The sequence below is a fragment of the Triturus cristatus genome, chromosome 2_2, assembly GCF_964204655.1.
Source record: "Triturus cristatus chromosome 2_2, aTriCri1.1, whole genome shotgun sequence".
Lineage (NCBI taxonomy): Eukaryota > Metazoa > Chordata > Amphibia > Caudata > Salamandridae > Triturus > Triturus cristatus.
In genome coordinates this window covers 512,102,802-512,120,003 of record NC_140582.1, presented here as the reverse complement: position 1 = coordinate 512,120,003, position 17,202 = coordinate 512,102,802, and the positions used below count along the sequence as shown (strand labels likewise).

The 17,202-nt window shown below is 41.8% G+C and overlaps 1 long non-coding RNA gene across 4 annotated transcripts in view; it reads right to left on the bottom strand.

The window, feature by feature from the left end:
* LOC146862441 (uncharacterized) overlaps positions 1-17,202 on the bottom strand; it is a 390,897-nt gene that overhangs the window by 296,523 nt on the left and 77,172 nt on the right. For all 4 annotated transcript variants that reach the window (XR_014978448.1, XR_014978446.1, XR_014978447.1 and 1 more), the window contains exon 2: positions 10,025-10,066. This is a non-coding gene — a long non-coding RNA (uncharacterized LOC146862441). The remainder of the gene's footprint in view (positions 1-10,024; positions 10,067-17,202) is intronic.

The window sequence follows — 17,202 nt, the reverse complement described above, 5'->3', positions numbered from 1 at the left end:
TGAATGTAGTTTGTTCTGCCATTTCTGGATAGCATTAGCATAGAGGGGGCAGAATAATTATTCATGTAGTGGGAGAGTGCTTAGGTGTAAAGGCTATATGACGATTAATATTCCTGTGTTCTCATTTGCTAATGAGATGATACCTTTTCTGCAGTTTTGGTTATTTCATATGTGAAAATAATGTATAAAAACCCTTGATTTTGGAAGTGATCCAGAACTTCCCTGAGACGTTTGCTATGCTGCTATGGATGCTGTGACTTTCTCCTATGATGTTGCTGCCCACTTGGGCATTAGAATACTTTTGATTCTGCACTTCTCTGTAATGCCTATTTACTGAGTGCCTTCACTTAAGCATGTGCATTTTCTGAACACCTATGGCACATCACCCTCATCCTCTGACATCAGTAAAGGTGAGTAGGAGGATATTTTTTAAATTCCGTGATTGAGAAGAAACCAGAAAGGCACTGGGTCTGCTAAAGTACAAATTACGCATTTATGCACTAGATACGATTTCATTTATAGACATGAAAATGTTGGTTAGTCGTGTCAGCGGAGCTGAGGAGTACAGAAGGTGGAATCCAGGACCACATGTCAATTCTGCTTCAACCTATACATTTGCATTTCCAAGGAGCAAACGTTAACCCTTTTTGAGGCCCCAGTAAATCATGGAGAGCTGAAACGACAGTGAAATGTTTCAGAACCAATGCTGATTTACAGTTCAGCTGTAGCACTTATGAGGCTTAGCTGTTAGTACAGTTTGCCCATGTGTACAGAATAATATGGAAAATACAAGGGGATCTTCAAAGGCCTGGTCGACTACAAAGCAAAGAAATACAACTGGCAATCCGCTATGGGTCTGACCACTAGTAAGTATGAAGAAACAAAACCTGTCAGGTGTGGTGAGCGTATATTTTGATACGATCATTCTAAACAATTTCATTAAGGAAAACTGCACATCACACCCACTCTTGACAATGACATTGCTGTTCTCAAATGAGCTAACTTTCTCTGCAAGTTTCACCTCAATGAAAGACAGTATCATTTCTGTTGTGAATGACTAGAGATACATTACGACATTCTCCACGTTTTCCTGAAAAGTTACAAAAGACTGAGCTCAGTGCTCGACTGAACATTTTTCTAGACAGACATTTCCCCAGAAAGCTGGTGGCTGGTCTCAGCTTTCAGTGGGGTTGGTGGTGGTAAGCCTTCCCTTAAATTATTTAAACTTCATCATCAAGTGAAGCTGAACAATTTAACTGAGAGCTGTTGTGTTTTCTATAAGTGTCTTTCTTCTATTGAGTTATGTTTAGGAATGGCCCTTGAGAACAATGCGGTGTCCAGAATTTAAAAACCTGGGTAGCTGGATGTTTTTAAAAAACTGCTGAAAGGGAAGGGCACATTGAGCCCCAACAGGGAGGCCAGTTTGGCACATGTCAATGAGACGTCAATGTAGGGATGAAGAGGAGGGTGAAGAAACTCCTATTTTTGAGGTATACCCTTTTCTACCTTCTTTTCCAATGATCTCAAAACTGTGAAGAGCTTTGCAGTCTGTTATTCCTCCTGCATCTCCAGGACACTTTTTGACATCAAACTTTGATGTCCAAGATGCATATTCCCATACATATTGGTTCATAAAATGCCTTTTATTTTTCTCTAGAAGATCTTTATTAACTCACAGTACTTCTATATGGATTTCTATGGCACAGAGAGTCTGCACGAAGATCTCTGTTCCAGTAGTGGCTCATTTGCAATTGCATGCTTTTTTATTCCAGTGTGTAAGTGACTGGCTAATTTGTGCTCCTTCTGTATTCAAGGTGCAAGAGCAGAAAAACATGATATGTGCAACCCTCCAGGAATTCAGCCATCTTCTGAATTTGAGAAATTTCATTCCACACTATTGCAAGTTTGGAAGTCCATTGGATTTCAAAACAGTTTTGGGAAGTGTTTTTACACTTACAGAACATGCTCTTGCAATTCAATCACAACTAAGATTTCTCCTGGTGGAGGATTATGCATTTGCAGAATATTTCTTGAAATTTCAGGGTCTCATATCAGCAACATGCGTGTCACCATGATTTCAACTATTCCCAGCCACTGATTCTATACCTAGTAAGACATTAGGAACCAGCAAACAGGACATCTGTCTCTAATCCCGGAGACAGATGCCCTTGGACAAGAGATCCCCCGGCTGCTGGCTGAAAGATCGTGAGTTATTCCTAATAAGTGGAAGCACACAGTCATGAAGATCCAAAATACGCTTATTCTTAGAAAGAAAGTGCCCTAAGCATCTAGTTGCTTGCAGCTGCTTCTCTGCCAGTATATCCCAAAGTCCTTCCCAACCTTCTGATTCCCATTTTCCATTCTACTGACAGCATCCCACCACAGTGTGTGTAGCATAAAACCTAGGATACCACACATCTCCCTCTCCACAATGTGCTCCACACGATGACATAGTCACTAATTTCTACAAACTATTACTTAAACTATTAGAGCAAGAATATAAATATAACAATGCACACAAAAACGATATGATAACAATGAAGTGAGATTAAATGACCACATTTACACAACAGGATGACATGTTAACAAAGGTGTCAGTTAATGAAATCATTCAAATATTTTGCCATTTTCTTTACCCTCATACCTCTTTTGAGGGTTTTGTTTCATGATCTCTTCTATACTTTCTACACTCTCCATCAAGCAGCACTCTTTCCAACTTTTTACCACGACTTAACCCCACTACTCTAGTAAGATTCCATATATGTGAATCTTCTGTTTTTACTGCATTTGTGAAAAGTTTGATCACTCTTGTGAGCTCTAAATACTTCGCATTTTGCCCTACAATCTTAGGCTTTCTAATATGAAATAAACTCCTATATTACCTTCGGCCACAAAGAATACGTCTTTGAGGACCACTATATACGTTTCTCTTCCTCTCCATTTATTGGTTCTACGTCTACCACAACATCCTCCAAAGGCAGTGTAGACAACTTTCTAATCACTTGAGGTTTATAAACTTTACCACTAAGAGCACACTGCATACAATTTCCAAACAATCTCTCTACCAGCCTTTCCTTGGTTTTCGACCTGCCTTGGTCTCCTTCATGTATCAACTTAACCAGGTCTCCTCTGTCAGAAACTGGTGAATTCATCCTTGTTCCGCTATGTAACAGTCTTTGTATCTCTGACAATTCATCCTTAACATACCAACATTTCCTACATGATTCATTGCAACGAGCCTTTCAAGTCCACGCTGTCATATGTGCTGTAACTCCTCCTGCAATCCGCAATCCTCCTCCAAAATCTTTCCTCCATTTTTCCTCTGTAATAACTCATCATTCAGTGCTACTTGCTTTAGTATCTGTATCTGTATCATCCTCCTTTTCTTTCTTTGCTTGCCACTCTGGTACACACAACACTATTCTTGAAATTGTATTCCCTCTGTGATTCATTACACCCAGTATGTATACCGACCTCGAAGTTGTATTCTTGTACAGATATTACCCACTTACCTATCTTCCCAAAATGTTATTTGTGCTCTTCTTCTTGAAAATTTCTCTCAACAGTCTGACATCTATCCTTACTTTGAATATTCTACCCCAAAAAACTTCTTTAACTTCCTAACTGCCCAATAAATTGCTAGAGCCTCTCTTTCAATAACCAAGTAGCAGATTTCTGGTCCTTTCAAACTCAGAGACACAAACATTATGGTCCTCTGAGAACCACCTTTACCCTGTCACAAAACAGCTCATGATCCTTTGAGAATGACATTAGTTATGAGAGTGGAATCAGCCCTGGAATTAAAACATGTCTAATTAGAAGACACCTTAAGATTCTACTTTATATTTTTAAGCTCCTGTTCACACCCCTGATCCCACTTGAAGTCTACTCTTTTCTTCATCAGAAATCTCATTCTACAACTTTTCTCTGCTGAACTTTGCACAAACGTGCTATAAAATTCTGCCATTCTAAAAATCTGTATTAGTTCTTCCTTATTTTGTATGAAGTAGACACAAACTGTTGAATGGCCTTAATCTGATTACCTATGGGCTTTAATCCCTCCCTTGAGATTTTACCCCCACATATTCTATGAATGTTTCCCTAAGCTTACAATTCTCACTTTCTATACTCAAATTGACCACATTCACTCTCTCATCATATTCCTTTATGTTGCTGCTGATCATTAACACACCATGCTGATAGCCTTTACCTTCTACCACACCCTTCAAAACACTTTCCATCACTCTCTGAAACACAGAAGCTGCTGCGATCAACCCAAAGGGCATCCTTACAAACCTACATGATCTAAATAGAGTTTTAAAAAGTTGTCAAATTGTCAGGAACCTAGGTTTAAAGCAGAAGAGATGCCAGCTCTTGGAGACTACTACAGTCCTTAGGGAAAGAAGGAGTTTCAAAGTCCCATGTTCTATTGGAAGGCGACATGACCAGACCTAGACCAAACTGGTCAAGATGCGATCCTCCAAGATGGCTGTAAACGCTAAGGTTAGCGCTTCAGCCTTTCTGCAGTGAGCACGAGGATCCCAAGCACAGCTGAGGCTCGCGCTCGCCTTTTGCTGTGCGCACTTCACCAAGTCCATTACCGGAGTAGCAGGGCTTGGCGTTTCGTCCGTGTTTCCTCAGTTCCTAAACTTACTACCATTTTGGTATTCACAGAAGGCACTTACTCATTTTGGCATTCACAGAAAGCACTTACTCATTAGTGTCTTCTGTGACTAAAATGGATGGTTATTTCTCAGGTACCAGTTTTGCAACTTTGTCACAGGAGTCACAGACTCCATGCTCTTCCCCCATTTCACCCCTGAGAAATACCACTCAGGTTGTGCACGCCTTATCCCCAGTTATTCCGCTGGCCCTCCCAGAATGATTTAGCGGAGACCCACAAAAGGTCCAAGTTTTTCTTACTCAATGCTCCCTCCACTTTATGTGCCGGCCATTTTCCCTGATGCACAATCCCGGGTGGCCTTAATTCTATCTTATTTAAGTGGTGACGCAGCTGCCTGGTCTTTACCGTTAGTTTCAAAAGATTCCGCCATCTCGTATGACTTCATCGAGTTCAAGAAGGAGTTCTTATGTTTGATCGTAGGAAGGTAGCTCAAGCTACGGACAATGAGCTACTCGAATTGAGACAAGGAAATAAGGATTGAGTGGTGTATTTGGCAGAATTTCATAAACTCATTGTAGAGACAGATTGGCCAGAAAATAAAAGAGCTGCATTATTCTACAGGGGCTTGAAAGATGAACTCAAATACGCCCTGTCTCAAATTCCAAATAGGTCAACCGAAGTTTCCACCCTTATCAATTAGGTCATAGAACTGGATTACAGGAAGACAGAGAGAAGAGGTGAAAGAAGAGAGTTTCGATCAAGTGTTCCTAGGTTTGACCGGATGAAATCAGAAGGCACCAAAGTTTTGGGAGGTAATCAAACTGCAGAACCCATGCAAATTGGAGCAGTATGTGGTCCTCTTTCCAAGGAAGAGAAGGAGAAGGGGAGATCAAATAATCTTTGTATGTATTGTGGCACCAGTGGTCATTTTGTCAAGGTTTGTCCAAAGAAACCGAAGACTTCGTTGAAGGAAAACTTGCGGCACCACCAGTAGGAGGGGTTGAACTGGTGGATGCTTCAGAAATCACAACCCCAACGCACATCAGTTAGCAAACACTCTACAATCTGCAGCTCTGTATTTACCTCTCCCCACACTCTACAATCTGCAGCTCTGTATTTGACTCTCCCGGTCACTCTAAAATACAGAACGTCGGTCCAATCTGACATTCCGGTAATGATTAACTCCGGAGCTACCAGAAATTTTTGTGATCTGAAGTTTGCTTCAAAGATCGGTTTGCTGGCCATACGAAAAAGTAGAAGTGAAGCTGTAAGAGTAGTGGATGGAACAAACCTTTCTTCTGGCCCCATACTTAGTCATACAGAAAGGGTGGAACTCGTCTTACCTGATGGACATCGTTAGTTCTTGCAATTTAACATAATCGATGCATCACAAATCCAACTAATCCTAGGTCTCCTTTGGTTGATGGAGCATAATTCACAGATTGATTGGGAGAAGCGATCCATAAAGATGAACTCTGATTACTGTAAGGAGTCATGTTTTCACGGAGAGGATCAAGGGAGGGAGTCCAGTCCGGCTGCCAGTTTGTGCGAAAGTGTAGTATCAGTGTGTGTCATCCGTACCGAAGAAATTCCAGAAAAGTATCAAGATTACAAGGATATGTTTAGTGAAGTAGAAGCGGAGAAGATTCCTCCACATCGACCCTATGACTGTAAGGTTGAGCTGGAACCAGGGGCAAATCTTCCATGCAGTAGAATCTATGCTTTGACGGAGAAGGAGGATACATTTTTGAGAGAATATATCCAGACCTATTTGAAGAACGGTTTCATCAGGCCATCGCAGTCCCCTGTCTCTTCACCGTTATTTTTTGTACCAAAGAAGGCGATTTAAGACTGTGTATAGATTACCATGCCCTTAATCGGATAACGATCAAGAGCAGATACCCTTTGCCTCTAATTTCAGTGCTCAGGGACCAGGTTAAAGGAGCTCAGATCTATACAAAACTAGATCTTTGAGGGGCATATCCCCTTGTCCGGATCAGAGAGGGCAATGAATGGAAGACCGCGTTCAGGACTAAGTTCGGTCTATATGAATACCAGGTAATGCCCCTTTCGGCCTGATTCACAGAAATAACTTAAAACAAAATCCTAAACTTACTACCATTTTGGTATTCACAGAAGGCACTTACTCATTGATGAGTAAGTGCCTTCTCTGAATACCAAAATGAGTTAGTGCACTTACTCATTTTGGTATTCACAGAAGGCACCGCTTACTCATCAATGAGCAAGTTGCTTCTGTGAATACCAAAATGAGTAAGTGCACTTACTCATTTTGGTATTCACAGAAGGCACTTACTCATCGATGAGTAAGTGGCTTCTGTAAATACCAAAATGAGTAAGTGCCTTCTGTGAATAACAAAATTAGTAAATGGTAGAAAGTTAGTTTTGTGAATCAGGCCCCTTGTAATGCGCCTGCAGCTTTTCAGTACTTCATTAATTACGTGTTAAACCAATATTTAGACAAGTGCGCCATCATCTATATAGATATCTTAATTTATTCAGCTTCTGTAGAGGAACATCAAGAACATGTCAAAGGGATCTTGGAAAAGTTGCGTGAAAACAATTTATATGTCATGCTTGAGAAATGCGCATTCAATGTTCGTTCCGTGGATTTCCTTGGGTTTGTCCTGTGTCGTGAGGGAATCACAATGGATACGCACAAGATCAAGGGAGTGTTGCACTGGCCATCCCCTACTTCTGTGATGGAAATACAACAGTTTATTGGGTTTGGCAACTCCTACCGGAGATTCATCCAAGACTTCTCTCACATGGTGATTCCAATTACCCGTCTATTACGAAAAGGCGTTCATTTTGTGTGGTCTAAGGAAGCTGAAGCCGCCTTCCAGTCCCTAAATAGGAGTTTTACTTCAGCGCCCATTCTTCTCCATGAGGATCCAACAGAGCCTTTTAATTTGGAAACAGATGCGCCAGAACAAGCAATTGGAGGAATTGTCTCCCAGAGGCATAAGGAGACCGGTCAACTCCATCCAGTTGCCTATCACTCCTGGAAGCTACTACGAGCTGAAACCAACTATACCATCACCGAGAAGGAGCTATTAGCTATTAAAGACGACTTCAAGGAATGGAGGCATTACCTAATGGGATCCAGACATACTGTAACTGTATATACAGACCACAAGAACCTTCAATTCTTAAAATCCGCAAGAACTTTGAAACCACGTCAGCTCAGGTGGTCTCTGTATTTTGCAGATTACAATTTTGTAAACACCTATCTACCTGGAAACAAGAACGGTAAGGCGAATGCCTTGTCCAGGATGGATTCGGAAGGACAAAGGGCGGTAATTGAAGACCAAAATATCATTCCTGAATCGAAGATAGTGGGAACCATTACTCATGAAACACTGAAGGAGAAAGTAAGCAAGTCCCTTTCTCCAGAAGAGCTTCAGCAATGGGCCTTGTCCGAACCAGCTCAAGAAGTCCAAAATGGATTACCCTATCTTGGAAGGGCCTTGTTTGTACCTACTGTGGAATTGCAAGAAATGTTTTTGCATGACTGTCATGATCACCCTTTGGCTGGTAATAAAGGGATTAGCAAGGCTGAAGAATTGATTAAAAGGCAATTCTGGTGGCCCAATATGATGAAGGACATCAAGAAATATGTATTGGGTTGCGGGCATCTGTGCTCAGGGAAAACCAACACGGAAGTCACCACAGGGTTTACTACAGCCTCTGCCAACACCCCCTTATCCCTGGCTTACTGTGACCATGGATCTTATTGTGGACCTGCCTTTCAGTCGGGGCTACAATACAACTCAGGTTTTTGTTGACGCTTTTACTGAAATGGTTCACTTTGTTCTTCTGCAAAGCATACCTAGTGCTAAGGAATTGGCTACACAGTTTGGTTTGCATGTGGTGAGGTTACATGGAATCCCTAAGGTCCCTGTATCTGATCGTGGTACCCAATTTCTGTCTCATTTCTGGAAGGCCTTTACTAAAGGGTTAAATATAGAAACTAGATTCTCCACTAGCTACCACCCAGAGACAGATGGACAGATGGAGAGAGCGAATCAGGAGCTAGAACAGTATCTGAGGCTGTTTTTGTTAGATCAGGAAGGGGACTGGTCAGACCTTCTCTGACCAGCAGAATTTGCACACAATAACTCCCATAATAGCTCTACAGGTCATTCCTCGTTCTATTTAAATGATGGGCAACATCCAAATCTGATGATCAGTACTACTGAAGTTTCAGTCCCGGCAGTAAAAGATTGGGTCCGACATCTAAGTGAAACCCATGAGGCAGCTAGAGATATGTTAGAAAAATCAAAAGAGTTCTACAAACTTTATGCTGACCAAAAGAGAAGACTAGGAGATGATCATTCAATTGGAAGCAAAGTTTGGCTGAACACAAAAAATTTGAAACTAAAGGAAAATTGAAAATTCCAACCCGTTTCATAGGTCCCTTTGAAGTTGAGAAGAAGGTAAATCCAGTGACCTATAGGTCTATAGGTTAAAGCTTCCTTCGCAACTATGAATTCACCCAGTTTTTCATGTCTCATTACTGAAGAGATCCTCACCAAGCCTATTCAAACCAAAGATGGAGAGGAGTTTGAGGTAAAAAGAATCCTACATTCTAAGTGGAAGAATAAAATACTGTACTGCTTAGTTGGTTGGAAGGGTTATGGTCCTGAGGAAAGGTCTTGGGAACCATGTTCTAATGTGAATGCCCCAAGATTGGTAAAAACCTTTCATGAACAATTTCCACTCAAGGCAAAACCTGGGGAACCCCCCTTGCGGAGGGGTACTGTCAGGAACCTAGGTTTAAGGCAGAAGAGATGCCAGCTCTTGGGGGCTACTACAGTCCTTAGGGAAAGAAAGAGTTTCAAAGTCCAATGTTCCATAGGCAGGCGACATGACCAGACCTGGATCAAACTGGTCAAGATGCGATCCTTCAAGATTGGTGTAAGCGCTAAGGTTAGTGCTTCAGCCTTTCTGCAGTGAGCGTGAGGATTCCTCAGCTGTGTGCACTTCACCAAGTCCGTTACCGGAGTAGCAGGGCTTGGCGTTCGTCCGTGTTTCCTCAGTTAGTATAGAAAAGAAATTAATTGCGAATAACCGTGGGTAGCTTTCTCACTCTGCTACGCTTCGGGTTTCAAGGGTGACGGAGAGAAGAAAGTTACGAGTAGTCTGCGAACCGGCTGCTCAGTTCCAGAAATCATTCCTGAGCTGTTCTCGTCTTCACAGCCAGCTTCCAGTCACGCAAGTACCCGCTTGGGAGAACACCTTAAAAACTAAACTCTGTTTCTCGTTTCTCTGTGCCAAAATTAGTTCCTCAGCTTAACGTTTACAGTTGGTATTTAAAATATAAAACTCATAGAGAAATTCTGGTTCAGTTATCTTAGACAAATTAAAAAGAAAACTTACCTGAGTAGTTGTTCCAATCTAGTGAACAGCTTGATATCTCTCCTGCATAAGAGAAAAGAAAGGTCATTAGCTCTTCCAACTACATAATTAGATACAATTGAGTTAATATAGACCACCCACTAGGTTTCTAAAACTGTTGTTACATTTCCTACAGGATATTACCACGCACTATTAATATCATTGTAAAGCATTATTACTACTCCAATTATAAAAGAAGAGAGGCAATAGCTCAGTCTTCTGAGTGTACGTTTTAGTAAGGAGTAGAAAATATTCTGTTGGTGGAAAAACCTTGTGTAGATCTTAGTAACGTGTTTCATTTTGTGTTTCAGTGTCAAACTACTAAAGACAGCGCAAGAAGCAAAACTAGTGGTAGCTGTAAAATAGAAGACACCAGGTTAAGAAGACGAAGGCTGTCTCTGTCCCATTCCCATTTACCCCTGGGAGTTCCTACAGGCTCCCTGGAAAGATTCTCGGGAGTGTGGGGAAAACTCAGAGAGGCATTGGTAACTTACATCATTCTGCTCCTGTGAAGTACCTGGGAAACTTCAAGTAAGACTCTTGATACAAATCTTTGAATTCATCGCTTATAATATCTTTGTGTAATGTTATAACGTGTATAGTGTTTTGACCAGAAGGGTACTTGTAACTAAAGAAGTGGCTCTGGAGGTAACAGTCTGAGATTATGAGATCAATGTATTTTTTTAATTTTCACCTCTGGCACCTCTGAAGTAAATGTACAGCCAAATACTATGACTAATGCTTAGCTTCGTAAAGGCTAATAACACCTATCAGTAATTAGTGTATTATTTGTAGAAAACATGCTGTAAAAGGCACACTTTTGAATCTGTTTTAGGTTTTTCCCGACTTTCTTGGAGGGAGAACCCCTCCAAAGTGCCTTGGATACTGCCAAGTTCACGCTCTAACTCACTTAATGTAATGTGCGGCGGGTATGAAGACTTTTACCAGGACTGCTTTGAGTTCCTAATCTGTCCCTAAATGAGGTTTAAGGTATTCACTGCTTAAGTGTTTCAAAATGCCGTTTCAAAGACCATGACAGACCTGCACAGTGTTATCAATGAGATATAGCAACATTGAAATGGAAGAGCACTGCTGAAAGACTCAAAGGAAATGCCACAGGTTGTACCAAGAAAAAGGTGTATTCCTGAAGTGCAGACTGCAAATTCGTTTTGGAGCAGATAGCTTCTACTGATAGAATGTCAGCATACCCAAGAAAGGTGACTAACTTAAGGGCAGCATCTTCAGTCCAGAACATTCCTGCTGTGAAGAGTTTTGTAGGCATGAAAGCATCACAGTATGTTCTTTCATAAATTGACTTCTCTTGTTGACCCCCTGAAGGAGCTTTATAGAGGCTTGATGGATTGTTTTGACTCATGTGGATGGAATAAACTAGTGATAGATGTTCCTGACTTGTAGCTATGAAACTGCAAGATGATGAGAAGGGATTATGTGGACTCTTTGGCTTCCCCAGCCAGTCTCTGAAGTGAGCGCGATCCTCTGTAAGTGACACACAGGCAGTGTTTTAAATGGGCCAGTACTCACTGGTAAAGAGTACCGCCACTCTTTAATATTCTCCCTTTGAGTACCGGAACTTTTCCTTGGCCAAGGAGAGTATCGGTACTCTTAGGGGAAAGTCAAGCAGGGCAGCTCGATGGCAATGGGGACTGTGCAGCTGCATAGAAAGTGCTTTGCTCAACTGCTGCCGGAAAAGAGAAGGCAGAATAGAGGGAGAGCCTAGTGTACACCTCTGAATGGAGCCGCTGCTGAGCAATCCCGCAGCGGCTCATTTGCATCACTTGAGGGCTGTTTTGGGTTTGGATGTCCTGCAGTCCTCTATGAATGAAAGAGAAGGGCCCAATCAAACCCTGCCCCGTCAATCACACTGTAGGTGTGTTTGACACTGGGCCTGCTCCTTATCCCACAAATCTAATTTACCCACAGCGTGACACCCGAGATGAGAATGCACCTCTCAACACCAGTCTGCAGAGAGGGTGGGTGGGGGGGGTGTTACCCGCTGTCATATATTGGCCAATTATCATTCAGTTGGGCAGTCCATCAGTATGCACACTACTGTCTCTATCTGTCCCAGCCTCTATGGGTCCATTAGACAAGTTTCACTAATTCATCCGAATTACAGAATTATTCTGGTTAAGTGGTATGCATGCTCCAATTGTTCCATTGATTTTTCAAGGGGCAAAATGCGCTAAAGCAAGAAAACTGGGAATCCACTACATATTTCTCCAACAGAACTTTGGGATGAGTAATTTAGACAGACTTGAGGTTTGGAGAAAAAACTGATTCCACAGTTGCGGGTTTCATCCTTTTTATTATCAAAAGATTTAAAAATACCATAAGGCCCCTTTCGGACAGTGAGTATGCTACAAACAATCAATGATATCCACCGGCCAACAGTTAAATAAATTACCCTGCCCGTAAGATTAGAGTTGAATGTCTTTAGTTCAGTTGCCCATTAAAAAATGAAACCCCATCATCAGTTTGGTAATCTCCAACCTCATCTCATGTTTGAATGCCTTTTAGTGTGAGGATGAATATTACTTTTTCTGACTTTTGAGAGATTATTGTAGACAAGGAGTGTCTACCATAGGTCCAGAAGGGCCAGTTCGAGTCCAAGTTTTCTGGCTGTTAACATGAGGTAAATGTGCAAGCTAATTATTTGAATCAAATTGTGTGTGAGTGGTCATGAATGTGTGTGAGTCTTTATGTGATGGGTGATTATGTGTGCATATACGTGTTTAGTCTGGGAAGCCGAGCTCACAACCACCTTATGGAGTCCCGCCATGTCTGTGTGAGCCAGAGGCAGCATTAGTCCATATTGCTGGGTTAGCCAAACAGATGGTGAGAGGCAGATGACCTGCAGAACACAAGATAAAGATCCCCCAGGCATAGAAGAGCAGGCAGCCAATGTTATGTTATGTTATAGGGGGTTTTATACCGCGCTCAAATACTCGAGAGTGTCCTAGCGCGTACAGTTACCAAAGCCCGATAGAGCGGAAAGTATGAATGGTCTAGTTGAAGAGAAAAGTTTTAAGTTGTTTCTTAAAAAGTCTAAAGTCCTGAGTATGCCGCAGTTCCAATGGGAGAGAGTTCCAAGCCATAGCCACTTTAACAGAAACGGACTGACCTCCCAGCCGTGACCTATGAAATCGAAGGATAATCATCAGACGTTGGGCGGATGAGCGCAAAGATCTTCTGGGGACATAGAAGACAAACCGCTTCCTAATGTACATCGGCCCCAGACCATGCAGGGCTCTGTGGGCCAACGTAAGAGCTTTAAATTGCACTCTTTAGGCCACAGGAAGCCAGTGCAGGTCTCGTCGATGCTGTCTTACGGTAGATCTTCCAGAGATGTTAAACAGAAGTCTAGCCACGGCATTCTGTATGGTCTGCAGTTTTCTCAGCAAATATCCCGGGACACCAATGTAGAGCGCATTGGCATAATCAATGCAAGAGAGGATGAGTGCGTGGGCAACTATTTCTTTGGCCGGCCTGGGAAGCAGGGGAAAGAACCTTCTAAGTGACTGGAGGGTGCAGAAACAAACTCTGGTGAGTTTCTTAATTTGCACCGAAAACCGAAGGTCTTCACCAAACCAGATCCCCAAAATCTTTGCAGAAACGCCCTCTGAATTAGGTCTAGGAAAGTCTGGCGGCCACAAGGTTTCTCTGAAGGCAGGTGGAAATGAGCCGTACAGAAGGACCTCCGACTTATCCTTGTTGCACTTCAGTTGGGCACAGGCAAGCCACTGAAATACAGACGAGAGACAGTTCTGAACCGAAGTTGTCGACAGGTCGGAGTCCTTCCAGGTGAATAGGAGCTGTGATGATAAGAGCTGAGTAATGAATACTGCAGGCGAGAAAGCAAGAGGTTGGGGGTGTTCAAACATGGATGCTAGGGTTCAACAGATTGTGGATAATAAACAGGTTTCATGGGCACTGAAAAAGAGGTGTTCAATAAAGTCTCATGGATTTTGAGACGCAAGAAAAACAAAGGTAAATAAGTGGCTGGAAAAAAAATGGTCTTCAAAATAATACACACTCTCATGATACGTACTGACTTTGATCTGTATGACTAGTGTGATCGTGTACAGGTGTAACCTCCGCACATTCTGTCTTCTTGTTCCAGCACTTCCTCAAACCCTTTAAAAAAAATATTTTGTCTTAACTGAGCCTCTCACACCATAGGTGATCTTGAACAGTTGTGATTATGCATAAAGCGTGGTGTTGTCCTATTTTTGAAAAACTGATGAACTCATACCCCTTAAAGCGCTCTCCTGTCTAAGAAAAAACACAATTCTCTTAGCCGAGGCCAGCAACTCTCTAAAAAAAGGTACTGTAGAATGTTTGATGATATCAGGCAAGATTTTTAGATCTAGTGTGACAGTAGTCAATATATGGCCTCTTTAAATTGTGTATTTTTCAATGAGAGGTATCAAGACACAGAGGTGAGTTTGCCCGTGTTTCATAATGCAGTAAAGCAAAGCTTTATTTACATGTAGGGAAAAGTAACATGACCTTTGCATTCAGGGCCAGTGTTACAGCCAGAGTCTGTGTTGTTGTCTGAGGAAGTCAGGCACGCGTTAAGTCCAGACTGCGTATGCAGTCCAGACCGCGCATAAAGGGCATATTTAAAATGAAGTGGTGGAGCGTGGCGTTAGCCTCCTTTGCTTAACCCCACACTCTGCCAATTCTGAGAAGCAGGGCTGCACCATATTTACAACAACTTGGTGCAGGCCTGCGTTTCCCCCTGCGCTGGTGTTAAATTTAGCAGCCCAGCACCAATGCAGGCATCCTTGCACCAGGGTTGGATTGGGATCAAAAATTGGCCAGGGCACACCAAAAAAAAAGTGGCCCACATTTGTGTACTGCCTTTCCGCAAAACACTGCTTCAGTAATGTTTTATGACAAGAAGGGGATGGGGGCATGTTTATTAACTTCTCTGTAAAAAAATGCACAGGTTAGTTCACACTGCTGAGCCACACATGAATGCAAGTGAGACCAATTCTGCTCAGGCCCCATGCCCTCGCTCAATCAGTATACATTGATGGGCCGGCCCAGCGAGATAAAGTGAGTGATACCTCTGCCCATCTGCCTCCAGAAAGGCCACTCGGGCACCCACTGGGCCGATGGCGGCATCCTAACAGCACAACCAGCCCCCAGGCTGCCCCAAAAAAGCATCCGCAGCTGGAACTCGGCTACCGGCCCATCAGCCATTTCCTGAGTGCCTGCCTTAACAAGCCGATCCTGCCTTGCGCCATAGTGCAAAGGTGTCTGCGTTGAGGGAAAGATTGTTTATGTGCAGGAAGGTATCCCTTCCTGCACATAAACAAACTTTAAATGGCGTTTTGTCACTTCTATGTATGCTGCTTAATGCAGCACACATAGAAGTCACAAAATGTCATTTTTTTAACAAGCTGGTTTTACGTGCAGGAAGGTTCACCTTCCTGTACATAAGCAATCAATGGCCTGTTGCTGTTTCTATGTGTGCTGCACAATGCAGCACACATGCAAAGAGCACACATGAGGAAAAATAAAGCATTTCTCCTTGTTTCGCCTTTTTAAGACCAGGTTTTTCCTGGTCTTAATTTTTGCACTACCTCCTATTTACGCTGCCCTTGTAAATAGGGGGCAGCGTCAAAATCAATGGGTGTTACAGTGAAATGCTCACCACGACACCCATTGCCCTCCCCTTTCACGCAAAGTACAGCGTGAAAGGGTGCCTTATTTACAAGGCAGGGTTAAGCCACGTTAAGTGGCTTACGCTGCCTTGTAAATAAGGCAACATAATATAAACAATGGTTCCATAGGGAAACAGTTAATTTCAATTGCAATAAATCAAACAACAGAAATCACAAAAAAATCACAAAAAACACAGCATTAGTAAATCAATCAAATAATCAATATTAAACAATGGATTACAATTTAAGAGAAAACAATTTATTCTTTATCTTTTCAATTAGGTATCAACTCATTCGAATATAAGCAAAAATCCTATACAAAGAATGAAAAGGCTGTATATACAGTATTTTTGAGAAACGACGCAGTGACAAAGTGAATAAAGTGACTCAGTGCAAAAAGTGAAAGTGTAGATATTTACAGTATATGCACGTATTTCTTAAATAAAACCAAAATACACAAAATCTTTTTGTTATTAAAAAGTCCTCAACTTCCTTATGGGTATATAATAAACCTTGTAAGGCACATGTCCTATCTTTTTTTGTTATAAACAAGAAATTCCAATCGGTAAAGGACTCTGGAACCGTCAACGTTTCGACCCTACATCAACCAGTCGTTGTAAACAGTCAAATCGGGTCTTCTTCAGGACACAGGAGGTGTATAACAGCCTAAACAAAGTAAATGTATATAAATAATAAATCTCTATGCTGTGTTTAAGGCTTTGAAACAGGGAGAACGAGAATATCCCCATACACTCACCTAGGTTGTAGGTGATGGGACAGATGTCCACACAAATGTCGCAGTTGCCACTCGTTATGAATCAAAAGGGGACTGCCTGGTAACATACATGTGAAGTAATAAGAAGAATATATCAGAGGCACAAAATAATTTAAGTCATTAAGCCCATAGATAGATTGTTTTTGAGTTTTACAAGGATCGTAGAGAGTCTTGACTGCAAAAAGAGATTCGTCTTAGTCTAACAGATCAGTTCCTTCTTTACTTTCTCTGTCTTTTTCCGCTTCGATTAGCGGGACTTGTTTTGGATTACTACAAATGTAAACCAAAATGCAAATAATCAAAATACTATTCATGTGACAGACAAATAACACCATTATAGGTTAGTAATAACCCACAAGGTGGCTCACCTGGCTTCAAGATTGAGACTTTGCGTGTACCACTGCAAAAGTAGACACAGCCATCAGGACACGAGTTCAACTAAAAATGCATAAGCAAAGCATATTTAGTTTCGTGGATTGTTATGTTCAACCGAGGTCTAATCTGTTAGGTATTAGCTGACTTCAGCACTAGGTCATAGAATACAAACGACAAAGTTTCGCTCAATTCACTAAGCTAACAGACCATATATGGTTCCACGAATTGTGATTTGCATAAAAAAGGATGTTAAATAATCACAACTTGTAAGAACTCATGGTAAATTCTATTCACTGCACCAAATCATCCAATAGTTC